The sequence below is a fragment of the Meriones unguiculatus genome, chromosome 4 (genome assembly GCF_030254825.1).
Source record: "Meriones unguiculatus strain TT.TT164.6M chromosome 4, Bangor_MerUng_6.1, whole genome shotgun sequence".
Taxonomy (NCBI): Eukaryota; Metazoa; Chordata; class Mammalia; order Rodentia; family Muridae; genus Meriones; species Meriones unguiculatus.
The window spans coordinates 291,436-305,556 of NC_083352.1; the positions used below are offsets into that span (position 1 = coordinate 291,436).

The window sequence follows — 14,121 nt, forward strand, 5'->3', positions numbered from 1 at the left end:
AAAAAACCCTGTGCCTCGATATATTTGGTCCTTCTGGGGCTCCTATCCTTTCCCTGTCATACTAACTCCCCTTCTGCCAAAGGTTTATCTGTTTTGAAATGCTGCTTGGTAGGGTCTTTCAGATGCCTTCTGCGGTAGACTCCTGTCATATGTCCAACGCACATCTCATTTGTCTTTCTAAGTGAGGATTGATCATCTTACCTCGTGTCTACTTTCTTGTTTATCTCCTTTAGGTGTATAGATTTCATTATGTTTATAATATCTTGTAGGTCTATATAAGTAAGTATATACCGTGGTTGTCTTTCTCCTTCTGGGATACTTCACTCAGAATGATCTTTTCTAGATCCCACCATTTGCCTGCAAATTTCATGATTTCCTCCTTTTTGATTGCTGAGTAGTATTCCATTGTGTAAAAATACCACAGTTTCTGTATCCATTCCTCCATTGATGGACATCTGGGTTGTTTCCAGGTTCTGGCTATTACAAATAAAGCTGCTATAAACATGGCTGAGTAAGTAACCCTTTTGTGTACTTGAGCAAAGTTTGGGTATATACCTAGCAGTAGTATAGCTGGGTCTTGAGGAAGCACTATTCCTGATTGTCTGAGAAAGCACCAGATAGATTTCCAAAGTGGTTGTATCAGTTTACATTCCCACCAGCAGTGGGGGAGGGTTCCCCTTTCTCTACATCCTCTCCAGCGTGTGTTGTCACTTGAGTTTTTCATCTTGGCCAGTCTGATGGGTGTGAGGTGAAATCTCAGGGTCGTTTTGATTTGCATTTCCCTGATGGCTAATGAGGTTGAACATTTCTTTAAGTGCTTCTCTGCCATTCGATATTCCTCTACAGAGAATTCTCTGTTTAGCTCTGTTCCCCATTTTTTAATTGGATTACTTGGTTTGCTGCTTTTCAACTTCTTTAGTTCTTTGTATATACTGGATATTAGTCCTCTGTCAGATAAAGGTTTAGTGAAGATTCTTTCCCAATCTGTAGGCAGTCGCTTTGTTTTGATGACAGTGTCCTTTACTTTATATAAGCTTTTCAGTTTCATGAAGTCCCATTTATTGATTGTTGCTCTTAGAGCCTGTGCTGTTGGTGTTCTGTTCAGGAAGTTGTCTCCTGTGCCAATGAGTTCTAGGCTATTCCCCACTTTTTTTTCTAACTGATTTAGAGTATCTGGTTTTATGTTGAGGTCTTTGATCCACTTGGACTTTAGTTTTGTGCAGGGTGATAAATATGGATCTATTTTCATTTTTATGCATGTAGACATCCAGTTGAACCAGCACCATTTGTTGAAGATGGTGTCTTTTTTCCATTGAATGGATTTGGCTTCTTTGTCAAAAATCGAGTATTCATAGGTGTGTGTGTTTATTTCTGGGTCTTCTATGCGGTTCCATTGATCCTCCTTTCTGTTTCTATGCCAATACCATGCAGTTTTTTATTACTATTGCTCTGTAGAACAGGTTGAGATCGGGGATGGAGATACCTCCAGATGATCTGTTGTTGTACAGGATTATTTTGGAGATTCTGGGTTTTTTTGTTTCTCCATATGAAGCTGAGAATCTTTTTTTCAAGGTCTGTAAAGAATTGAGTTGGTATTTTGATGGGAATTGCATTGAATCTGTAGATTGCTTTTGGCAGTATGGCCATTTTCACAATGTTAATCCTACCAATCCATGAGCACGGGAGATCTTTCCATCTTCTGAGATCTTCTACAATTTCTTTCTTCAGAGACTTGAAGTTTTTCTCAAACAGGTCTTTCACTTGCTTGGTTAGTGTCACCCCAAGGTACTTTATGTGGTTAGTGGTATTGTGAAGGGTGTTGTTTCCTTTATTTCTTTCTTGGCCCTTTTGTCTTTGGTATACAGAAGGGCTTCTGATTTTTTTTTTGAGTTCATTTGTATCCTGCCACTTTGCTGAAGGTGTTTATCAGCTGGAGGAGTTCTCTGGTTGAATTTTTTGGGTCGCTCATATATACTATCATATCATCTGCAAATAGTGACACTTTGACCTCTTCCTTTCTGATTTCTATCCCCTTGATCTCCTTTAGTTGTCTTATTGCTCTGGCTATGACTTCAAGTACTATGTTGAAGAGGTATGGAGAGAGTGGGCAGCCTTGTCTTGTCCCTGATTTCAGTGGGATTGATTTAAGTTTCTCTCCATTGAGTTTGATGTTGGCTATAGGCTTGCTGTATATTGCCTTTATTATGTTTAGGTATGTGCCCTGTATCCCTGATCTCTCCAAGACTTTAAACATGAGTGGGTGTTGGACTTTGTCAAATGCTTTTTCAGCATCTAAGGAGATGATCATGTGGTTTTTCTCCTTCAGTTTGTTTATGTGGTGGATTACATTGATGGATTTCCATATGTTGAACCGCCCTTGCATGCCTGGGATGAAGTTTACTTGGTCATGGTGGATGATATTTTGATGTGTTCTTGGATTCAATTTGCAAGTATTTTATTGAGTATTTTTGCATCAATGTTCATAAGAGAGATAGGTTTGAAGTTCTCTTTTTTTGTTGGATCTTTGTGTGGTTTAGGTATCAAGGTGACTCTGGCTTCATAGAATGAGTTTGGTAGTGTTCCTTCTGTTTCTATTTTGTGGAATAGTTTGAGGAGAATTGGTGTTAGCACTTCTTTGAAGGTCTTGTAGAATTCTGCGCTGAATCCATCTTGTCCAGGGCTTTTTTTGGAGGGGAGACTGCTTCAATTTCCTTGGGAGATATAGGGCTATTCAGTCTTTCTACCTGATATTGGCTTAATTTTGATAGATGGAATCTGTCAAGAAAATTATCCATTTCATTTAGATTTTCAAATTTTGTGGCATATAGGTTTTTGTAGTATGACCTAATAATTGTTTGGATTTCCTCAGTGTCTGTAGTTATGTCCCCATTTTCATTTCTGATTTTGCTGATCTGGATAGTTTCTCTCTGCTTTTTAGTTAGTTTGGCTAAGGGTTTGTCTATCTTATTGATTTTCTCAAAGAACCAGCTTTTTGTTTCATTGATTCTTTGGATAGTTTTATTTGTTTCTAATTGAATGATTTCAGCCCTGAGTTTGATTATTTCCAGCCGTCTGCTCCTCTTGTGTATATCTGCTTCTTTTTTTTCTAGGGTTTTCAGTTGGTTCATTAAGTTGCTTGTATGTGATTTTTCTGAATTTCTTCTTGCAGTTACTTAGTGCTATAAATTTTCCTCTAAGCACTGTTTTCAATGTGTCCCATAAATTTGGGTATGTTGTGCCTTCATTTCATTGAATTCTAGGAAGTCGTTAATTTCTTTCTTAATTCTTCCTTAACCCAGCTGTCATTGAGTAGTAAGTTGTTCAGTTTCCATGTGCATGTCGGCTTTTTGTTGTTTCTGTTGTTGTTGATGTCCAGCTTTAGTCCATGGTGGTAAGATAGTATACAAGGGATTATTTTAATCCTTTTGTATCTGTTGAGGCTTGCTTTGTGACCCACTATATGGTCTATATTGGAGAAGGTTCCATGCGGTGCTGAAAAGCAGGTGTACTCTTTTGAGTTTGGGTGAAAAGATCTGTAGATGTCTATTAGGTCCATTTGATTTAGGGATTCTGTGAGTGCTTTTATTTCCCTATTTGGTGTCTGTCTATTTGATCTCCCCCTTGATGAGAGTGGGGTATTGAAGTCTCCCATTATTAAGTTATTAGTATCAATATATGATTTAAGCTTTAGTAATGTTTCATTTACGAATGTCGGTGCTCTTGTATTTGGGGCATAGATGTTCAGAATTGTGATGTCCTCTTGGTGGATTTTTCCTTTGATGAGAATATAGTGGCCCTCCTTATCTTTTTTGATTATCTTTGGATGAAAGTCTATTTTATTAGATATTAGGATGGCTACTCCCGCTTGTTTTCTGGAACTATTTGCTTGAAAAACATTTTTTCAGTCCTTTACTCTGAGGTAGTGCTTATCTTTGTTGCATAGGGGTGTTTCTTGGATGAAACAGAATGTTAGATCCTGTTTCCGCAACTATTCTGTTAGCCTGTGTCTTTTTATTGGTGAGTTGAGTCCATTGATATTGATAGATAGTAGTGAACAATGCATGTTAGTTCCTTTTGTAATGGAGTCGGTGATCTTACCCTGTTTCATTGCTTGTTTTCCTTTCATTTTTGTTGGGATATTATCTGTATGCCCTGTTTTTTTGTTGAAGTTGTTTTTGTTGGATTGGAGTTTTCCTTCTAGTATATTCTGTAGGGTCATTTTGCTGTGTAGTTATTGTGTAAATTTAGTTTTGTCATGGAATATTTTGTTTTCTCCATCTATGTTGATTGAAAGCTTTGCAGGGTATAGTAGTCTGGGTTGACATTTGTGATCTCTTAGAGTCTCCATGATACTTGCCCAGGCCCTTCTGGCTTTCATAGTTTCTGATGAGAAGTCCGGTGTGATTCTGATAGGTTTACCTTCATATGTTACTTGGCCTTTTTCCCTTGCTGCTTTTAATATCTTTTCTTTGTTCTGTAGATTTAGTGTTTTGACTATGATGTGACATGATGTGTTTCTTTTCTGGTCTAGTCTATTTGGAGTTCTGTAGGCCTCTTGTATATTTATGGACATCTCTTTCTTTAAATTGGGAAAATTTTCTTCTATGAGTTTCTTGAAAATATTTCTGGACCTTGGAGCCTGGAGTCTTCTTTTTCATCAATTTCTATTATTCTTAGATTTTGTCTTTTCATAGCATCCTTGATTTCTTGGATATTTTGTGATTGGAACTTTTCTGATTTTACTTTTTCTTTGAGAGAAGTATCAATTTCTGCAAGTGTGTCTTCAGCTCCAGAGATTCTCTCTTCCATCTCTTGTATTCTGTTGGTGATGCTTACTTTTGTGGTTCCTGATCTTTTCTCCAAGTTCTCCAGCTCAAGGGTTTTCTCATTTTGTGTTTTCTTTATTGATTCTAATTCTGTTTTCATGCCTTGCACCATTTCTTTCATTTGTTTGAATTTGGATTCCTGTCTCTCTACCATGGCCTCTGTTTCTTTCTTCATTTCCTTTCTATATGCCACTAATTTTATCTCTACATGTGCCTCTATTTGTTTGGCTATGTTTGCCTGTGTTTCTTTAAGTATTTTGTCTATTTCTTTTTTCTTTACCTCCAATTGACTGGCCACATCTTTGAAAGATTTGTTCATTTCCTCTTTAACTGACTGAATTTGCATGGTTATTGTTCTGAGAGAGCTATTTGTTTCCTCTTTATGAGCCTCAAATAGTTGGGTAAGCATAGCTTTAAAGTCATTTTCTTGTGCTTTTGTTGAATTGGAGTATCTGTCAATTTTGGGGGTTGCTGGTGAAGTCATGATGTCATGATCTATGTTGGAAGTGTTCTTTTGCCTACCTCTGGCCATTGGCTTATCTGAAACCTTCCCTGTTTGTTTTTGGGTTCTGCAGTTCAGACTGGTACTGTCTCTCTCTGGTGTCTGGAGAGTTCTTCAGGAAGCTGAGAGAGGTCCTGTGTCCTCAGCATGTGCTGAGGACTAGCTGTACAGGCAGGTCACTTGGCAGAGATCTGGGTATCTGGGCTCTCTGCTCTCTGGTTTGGCCCTGCCTCTTTGATGTGATCAGCCAGCTCCATGCTGCTGTCACTGCTAGGTTATGAGGTCCTGCTGCAGCTGGCGATTTCAAGGTGGTTACATCAGTAGGAATCGGGCTAACCAGGCTCTCTGTTCTCTGCTTTGGCCCTGGTTAGTCTTAAACTGGAGGGCTGATGTGCTCTGCCAGCCAGCTCAGTGCTGCTCTGCCGCCAGGTTAGGAAGTTCTACTGTAACTGGAGACTGGGTTGCTAGTCCAGATGCTTTCTGGGAAGTACTGGGGGCTCTCCATTGTGCTCTCCAAGCTCGAGAGGCCCAGCGCCTGTTGTGCCTAGCTTGTATGGCATTCCTGCCTGGTTTTGGTGAGTATATAGCATATTCTCTGTCACTGTGGGATTGGGCGGGCTGTACCATCAGTGATTGTGATCCTGCAGAGCCATTATGGCTTCAAGCAGACTCGGGCCCTGGGAGGATGGTGCAGCCGCTGCAGGGATCTGGGACTCCAAGACGGGTACTGCTGGCATTTGCTGCTAAAGGGTTTGGAGCTCCACCTCAGTGGCTGAAGACCCTAAACAGTTAGCTTTGCGCTGAGAAGGATGAGTCACAGTGCCTGCCGAGGAGGAGGGATGTTTGGGGGAGGGGAGTGCTAGCAGATCAAAGGCTCATTTATCTCCTTCTCCAAACAAGTCCCGGGTGACCTGAGACCAAAGTTTTCACCTCTTGTGATGTTCCCTGTTGTTTAGAAAGCCTGACCGTTGTTTTCCTGGGTTCAGAGGTCCTTCCACTCACCAACTCAGACGTTTAGCTCTTCCACAGCTCAGAAACTGTGTGCTAGTTGCCATCTTGGCTCTGCCCCCTCAACACAATATACATGTTGATGTTTCCAAGCTCATACTCAGACCCCTCGCAGCTCCAGGCAGAAGTCAGGGTCACAAGCACTTACTCAGCTGCAGAATCCAGCCTTGGAGCCTTAAGTTACTTTTATTATGTATTTTCTTACATCAAAAAAGTAACTAATAAATAAATCCTTGGGAGTAGCAATGATTCCCTTTTAAATTATGGTAATTAAGCTCATGAACATATATTTTGTTTTATATGAAAGTCAGCTGTTATACTCTCCCTTCTTGGAGCACTCTCCCTTCTGTATACCTAATAAACAATTGATTCTCAGGTGGAGGAGAAATCTAGATATGTTACCCTGCCATCTCCCTTTGAATTTCCTGAACAGATTGATTACGGGTCATCGATTTCTCTTTCATTAAATATTCACTTTATAGTCTTAAATCTTATTTCCAATCAATCCATAGAAATCCAGAAACTTTCCAATACAGAAGCACCCTGGATTGTGAACAGGGTATTAAAGTATGTGTGAAATATATTTGTAGGAACTGTGTCCAATTGCCTTAGAATGAGTGAAATGATTGATGATGGACAAAACAGTGTTTTGGAGAGTACGTATTGTATATGTGCACCTATGCAAGGGTGTCAGAGGAAGGGGTTGGGTGTCCTGCTCTATCACACTCTACTTTATTCTTTAGAACAATACTGCCTTTTTAGCTGGGATTAAGCTGTTGGCCATCCAGTCCCAACAATCATCCTGATCCAGCACCACCTAGTTATGGGATCACAGGTTCAGCGGTGCAGAATTACAGATTTTCATGTGAGTCCTAGAATTTGGACCAAAGTACTTATTTTTGCCCCATGTCCCTACATTTTGAACTATCACACTAGCCTTGGATTGAAAATCTGTTAACCAATGCCTGCCTTTTGTGGTGACATTTGAAAATAAGAGTAACACAGGCACTCAAATTTCAGCCACCAAAAGGCTTTCACTGTTTGGTATACCTCAGTATTATGAACACATAAAATAGCAAGAGCAAAGAAAAGTTATATGCATCAGAACAAAACAACAGCTTACAGAGTGGGAAAGGATCTTCACCAACTCCATATCTGACAGAGGGCTGATATCCAAAATACATAAAGAACTTTAAATATTAAACACCAAGTAATCAAGTAATCCAATTAAAAATGTGATACAGAGCTAAACAGAGAATTCTCAATAGAGGAATATCACATGACAGAGAAACACTTAAAGAAATGCTCAAACTCCTTAGTCATCAGAGAGATGCAAATCAAAATAACCATGAGGTTTCACTTTACACCCATCAGAATGATTAACATAAAAAACGCAAGTGACAACACATCCTGGAGAGAATGTGGGGAGAGGGGAACCCTCCTCTATTGCTCTATTACTCAAAGTGGTGTAAACTTGTACAACCACTTTGGAAATCAATCTGGCGCTTTCTCAGACAATTAGGAATAGCGCTTCTTTAAGATCCAGCTTTACCACTCCTAGACATATAACCAAAATATGCTCAAGTATACAACAAGGACCTTTGCTCAACCATGCTCATAGCAGCTTTATTAGTAATAGCCAGAATCTGGAAACAACCCAGATGCCCCTTAACTGAGGGATGGATACAGAAACTGTGGTACATCTACACAGTGAATACTACTCAGCAATTAAAAACATGGAAATCAAGAAATTTGCAGGCAAATGGATGGAACTAGAAAAGATCATCCTGAGTGAGGTATCCCAGAATCAGAAAGACACTCATGGTATATACTCACTTATAAGTAGATATTAGACATATAATATAGAATAAACCTACAAAAATCTGTACACCTAAAGAAGCTAAACAAGAAGGAGGAACCTGAGTAAGATGATCAATCCTCACTCAGTAAGGCAAATGGGATAGACATAAGAATGGGGAGAAAACAGGAAATAGGACAGGAGCCTACCACAGAGGGCCTTTAAAAGACTCTACCCAGCAAGGTATGAAAACAGAGGCGCAGACTCATAGCCAAACTTTGGTCAGAGTTCAGGGAATTGTATGAAAGAAGGGGGAGATAGAAAGACTTGGAAGGGTCACAAGCTCCACAAGGGCAGCAACAGAACTGAAAAATCTGGGCACAGGGGTCTTTTCTGAGACTGATACTCCAACCAAGGACCATTCATGGAGATGACCTAGAACCCCCACACAGATGTAGCCCATGGCAGTTCAGTGTCCAAGCGGGTTCCCTAGTAATAGGAACAGGTACTGTCTCTGACATGAACTCAGTGGCTGGCTCTTTTATCACCTCCCTCTGAGGGGAGAAGATATTACCAGGCCACAGAGGAAGACATTACAGCCACTCCTGATGAGACCTGATAGGCTAGAGTCAGAAGGAAGAGGAGGAGTACCTCCCCTATCAGTGGACTTGGGGGAGGCATGAGAGGAAATGGAGGGAGAGTGGGATTGAGAGGGGATGAGGGAGGGGGCTACAGCTGAGATACAAAGTGAATAAACTGTAATAAATTAAAAATAAATACATTTAAAAATCATTAAAAAAGAGAAATAACCTGAGATGCCTTTGAACATTTTCACTGATGCAAGTGTTGCAAGTTAAAGATTTTCATCAAGACAGCAATGTGCCATAAAGTCATCCTACAAACCAAGAATATTACTCATAACTAAGGCTGGAGACTCATCAAAGATTACAAAATGAAGATCCTTGTAGTATAATTTGTGTGTGGTTTAGGAGAGAATGTTTATAATACAAAATTTCCCCTTCTTTTCCTTTAATTATGTTCCCAAGTTTTTCTTTTTATGAGTTTGGATGAAAAATTTTAGAAAAAAATACAATGGTAAATGTTGATAAATTTTTGGAAGAGAGTTAAATGGCACAGTTAAGATTTCTTAAATAAAAAGTTGTCTCTTGTCACACACGTGTCTTTTTTTGTAACAGATGTTCAAAGGAGAACACTAACACCATTAGTTCTACCATGGTGTGGTGTATAGCTCTCTATGTGCATATTCTACCGATGTGGATATTGTATGACAAGGTACATATGTGTCAGAGTTAGTTTACCTCTCAGTTTGACACATATTAGAATTACCTGAGAAGACAGTTTTGAAACAGTTTTGAGGAATTTTTTAGATAAAATTGGCCAGTGGGTATATCTAAGGGGGATTATTTTTAAATGTTGACAAATGGGACCCAATATATTTTGGTGGCAGTATCATCTAGGTAGATGGTTCTGAGCTGCATAAGAAAAGAATACAGCTGAGCATGAATAAGTGAACCACAAAGAGGCACATCTCCACAGTTTCTGCCTTTGGCTTGGTTCCTGCTTTGACTTACCTTTTTGATGGACTGTGATTTGGAATCCAAAACCCGAGATAGGGGCTGAGAAAACCCAATCCTTTCGGGCAATCCCCCTGAGAACTAGGACACCACCATAACCCTGCCCCTGCAGAAGGATAGAGAGGTGCACAGTGGCTTCACAGTGCCTGGACCCCAGTGCTGCTGGCTGCTCCTAGCAAACAATCTTCAGCTCGGGAACTTGGACTGTGGTCATTCAACACGTCCTGAGACTCTCCTGGGTCCAGCACAATAAGGTCTAGCACCAAGTCCTAACACCGGTGGTCCCCTGACCCCTGGCAGAGAAACTCCAGCTCAGGATCAGGACTGAGAAGTCCCAGCCCCTTCTAGCACTCCCCTGAGAGCGCCACCATAAGCTTGCCCTAGTGGAGGGGAAGGACAGAGAGGCAACCTGCCACAGGACACAGCACTCCCTCTCCAGCTCACCCATTGGCCCCTGGCAGAGAAACCTGAGTTCTGGATCTGAGAACACTCAACCCTAACTGGTACTCTCCCGGAATCATCAAACATAAGTTCTACCGCCAGGCTGCTTCTGGCAGAGAGATCTGGGCCCGGGATCTGGGATTGAGAACACTCAACCTAACTCTTTCCCGTGCTACCCTGGGACCAGCCAACATAACCCCTCCTGGCAGAGGGAAAGGACAGAGAAGCAGCACACAGGAAAGGTGGACACCGAGTCCTGCGGCCACAGTGCCACAGAGGTGACTGTTAGCCTACCTGCGCATTTTCTGCAGTAGGACCAAATCGGAGAGTAGAGAGCAAGGGGAACCCCTGTGCATTCCAACTGGTCCTGCAAGGGAGTGAGTGAGTCTTCTAGGGAAAGTTTGCCCCAGACCCCGGGTCTCTCCACAAAAGCAACCAGACGAGATTCCTGCCACCCACACCCCTAGTGTGGGCATCATAGGGATTCTTGAGATAGCAACCCCAACACTGAAGTCTTTGCCTTGCGGGTCCACCAGTGTAATCCAGGCAAACAATCCCTGGATCCCAGACAGAACTTCATAATAGTGGCCTGCAGGCCACTGCAATAGTCAGAGAATCCAAGCATGCACACTGTGCCCACTAAAAGTGCATGCGTCACATTCCTTACTTAGGCAAAACTGAAACCACAATGCACACTCCCAAACCAGTGAACCTCTCTCATCTTCTTGAAAAAACAAAAACAAAAACAAAAACAAAAACAAAAAAACAGTCCAGAAAACAGAAAGAGACGATCATAGCCCGAAATACAAACTCGAAGAACAAACAGTGAGGGGTATAAATAACCAGATGGCTAGAGGCAGACATAAGAACACACCCAACAAAAATTAGGACATAATGACCTCACCAGCAACCCCACAAACCAATGGACACTTCAATTCACTAGATATACAGGAAAACGACCTCAAAACTATGTTTCTCCAGCTATTAGAGGCCTATAAAGATGAAATGAACAAAGCCCTCAGAGAAATAGCCAAAGAAATCGAGACGAACAAAGAGGAAACAAATAGAGCTCTCAGAGAAATGACCACGAAAATTGAAGCAAACAAAGAAGAAATGAACAAATCTCTCAAAGAAATGTCCACACAAATGAAGGCAAATAAAGAAGAAATAAAATAAATAAATAAATAAATAAATAAATAAATAAGAAATAAACAAAGCTCTTATAGAAATACAGGCAAATATAGCCAAAGAAGTAGAGGCACAATTAGCGATATATATAGAGGAAACGGATAAAAAAATAGAAGCCGTCATTGAAAAGCAGGATTTCACATTCAAACAGATGAAGGAAATGGTGCAAGACATGAAAACAGAATTAGAATCAATAAAGGAATCCTAAAATGAAATAAACCCTTTCACCGAATTTTTTTTTCAGCAAATGTGGTCACATCAACAGAAAGGAAACTAGAGCAATAACAAAGCCAGTCACAGAAGGACTTAGAATAAGTGAAAAAGTCATGATTCGATTCTAGCCTTTTCTAATTCAGATGACCATGATGTGTGCATTGAAGAGATGTTTCTAAAGTTCTTAGTTTGTTCTTACTGTGTAAATACGGAATAGAACTGGTCACTTTGTCCTAAAATATAAGTTAGTCCTTAACTTATATTAACTTAAAAGTCCTTAAGGAGGACTTTTGCTCATAATGTCTTCAAGGTGATAAATCATACTTAAGCAAAATTTCATCAAGATATAGGGGCCCTCTCACTTCAGATAGCAATGAATAAAATGTACCTCAGTCTTTCCTGAAGGCAAATCTTGTGGTGTCATTTTCCTATTTTTGAAGTATTTCCATGTATTTTTTAGCTTGTGTCAAGTTGACACCAAGTTAGCTAGCACAATGTGTGAGGGATAGCTTAGCACATCCCTGAAGGTTACATTTCTGTGGAGCTGTGGCATGGACTGGTGGGATCATAAAGGGACACAGATGATTCAGGTAAAGAAGCAACATAATATATGAAAGTTGACTGTAAAATAGTTAATGGATTCCCTTATTGTAGAATAGGTTTAATGGAGAAATTTTTCAAGATAATTTAATAATCACAGTGAAAACCTGGCATAAAGATAGCATGAGCTTTAAGGTGGTGGGTGGGCATTTGACCTTCATCTTATGGGTTGGCTTGGGTTGGGTCTGTTTACATAATCATGTTTTTATCTAAGTCTTTCTTCAAAAACCCCTCATTATGTACCAAAACAAAGCAAATACTGAAGTAATTATCTGAAAGCAAAGCAAAACAAAACATGGATCAAAACTAAAGGAAACATTTCTTTAACAGCATAGTATTTCCTGAGGCAGAAAAAGTGAGCCGTTTTATTTATTATATTTAGTACTTTTCTAAATTTTCACTAGTCTTTGGAGGATTAAAAATAAACTTTTGGGTGGTGAATCCAAGATGGTGGCTCTGGGAGGACACTGTGTCTGAGGGGCAGGACAGCAATGTCGGTACAGTGACCAAGAGACTGAACTCTGAGCCTCCTGTTTCCCAGGTGAGAGGGAACCCCACGGTGTAGGAATCAGTTGGATCCACTCTCAGGTCACCCAGCCAGAATCCAGAAGAGATCCTGGTCCCGAAGGCACTTGATCGCCAGACCAGAGCCACACACCTGCTTGTCCTGATCACATTCCCAGGCTGAATGGTAGGCACCAAAACACCAGAGACTGGGAGTCCCAGTCTCCAGGAAACCCACAGGGAAGGAAGCACACAGGACTGACCTCAGGTCACCCAGTCTATTCCTGGAAAAGTTCCAGAAGATCAGCACAGAGACCTGCTGTGCACCTGATTCTTCTTCACAGACAACTGTGGGCCCCAGGGAACCAGAGACTGGGTTTTCCTGTTGGGAGAGAACCCTACAGGGAGGGAAAGAGCAGGGCTGAGCTTAGAGCTCTCAGCCAACCTCCCCACCACCCATAAAAAAATTCTCAGGAAAAGTTCCCAGGTTCCTGCCCAGTCACCAGCTTGGAGCCACCACCAACCAGGGCCTGTGTGCTCTACGTGCCACCCAAAACACCACAGACTGGGTCTTCCTGTTAGGAGAAAACCTCACAGTGGGGGAAACATCTGGCCCTAACTCAGGACACCTAGCTCCAGACTCTAGCCTCCCGCTGCATGCATGAGAGCAGTGCTCACCTACCACTGACTACCACTTGGGTACCGGGGCTCAGAGCCCCAACCTCAGACCTACAGAAGCCTGTGATTCCTGAGATCAACCTCCAGATACTGCTCCAAGGGGCACTCAGTTATCCCTAACCATGGGACACCCAGGTTACAGCAGCAGGTGACTAAATTTATGGCAAAAAACCCAGAAGCAGGGCAGCTGTCTCCAGGACTTCTCTGGGTAAGAGAAAAGCCCCCTTGACTAACAAAGACCACAGTTACCACTGAGGTCTGTAAGCCTAAGGTGAGCTGTGGCAATTCCTGAAAAACACTGGACATTCAGTCTCCGTACCCAAAAAGCTGAAGAGAGCTCCTTCAGGAAAAATCATCTTCCTGCCAAGGGGATTCTCCCCACCACAGGATTCCAGGAAGCACCAGTAACTAACATCCAACACCTAAGATAGCTCAATGGGTAGAGGCCACTGTAAAAGCTCAACCAACAAAAGACAGAGCAATATGGCATCTCCAGAACCCAGTTATCCAGGGGGAAGCAGCCCTGGACACCCCAGCATAAATGAAATTCAAGAAGATGACCCAACATTTATGCTTATGAAGAGGATAATAGAGGAAACAAATAAAATGCATAAAGAACTAGAAGAAGATAAAGTCAAACAGATTATGGCCATCTGTAAAGAAATACAGGAAGATACAGCCAAACAATTTGTGGCCTTTAGAGAGGAAATACTTAAATCACTGAAAGAAAAAAACAAAAAACAAAAAACAAATCCCCCCCCCAAAAAA

At 41.2% G+C, this 14,121-nt stretch overlaps 1 long non-coding RNA gene across 1 annotated transcript in view; it reads left to right on the forward strand.

The window, feature by feature from the left end:
* The first annotated feature begins 5,580 nt into the window (after positions 1-5,580).
* LOC132653576 (uncharacterized) overlaps positions 5,581-14,121 on the forward strand; it is a 28,779-nt gene continuing 20,238 nt past the window's right edge. Inside the window, exon 1 of the long non-coding RNA XR_009591279.1 lies at positions 5,581-5,903. This is a non-coding gene — a long non-coding RNA (uncharacterized LOC132653576). The remainder of the gene's footprint in view (positions 5,904-14,121) is intronic.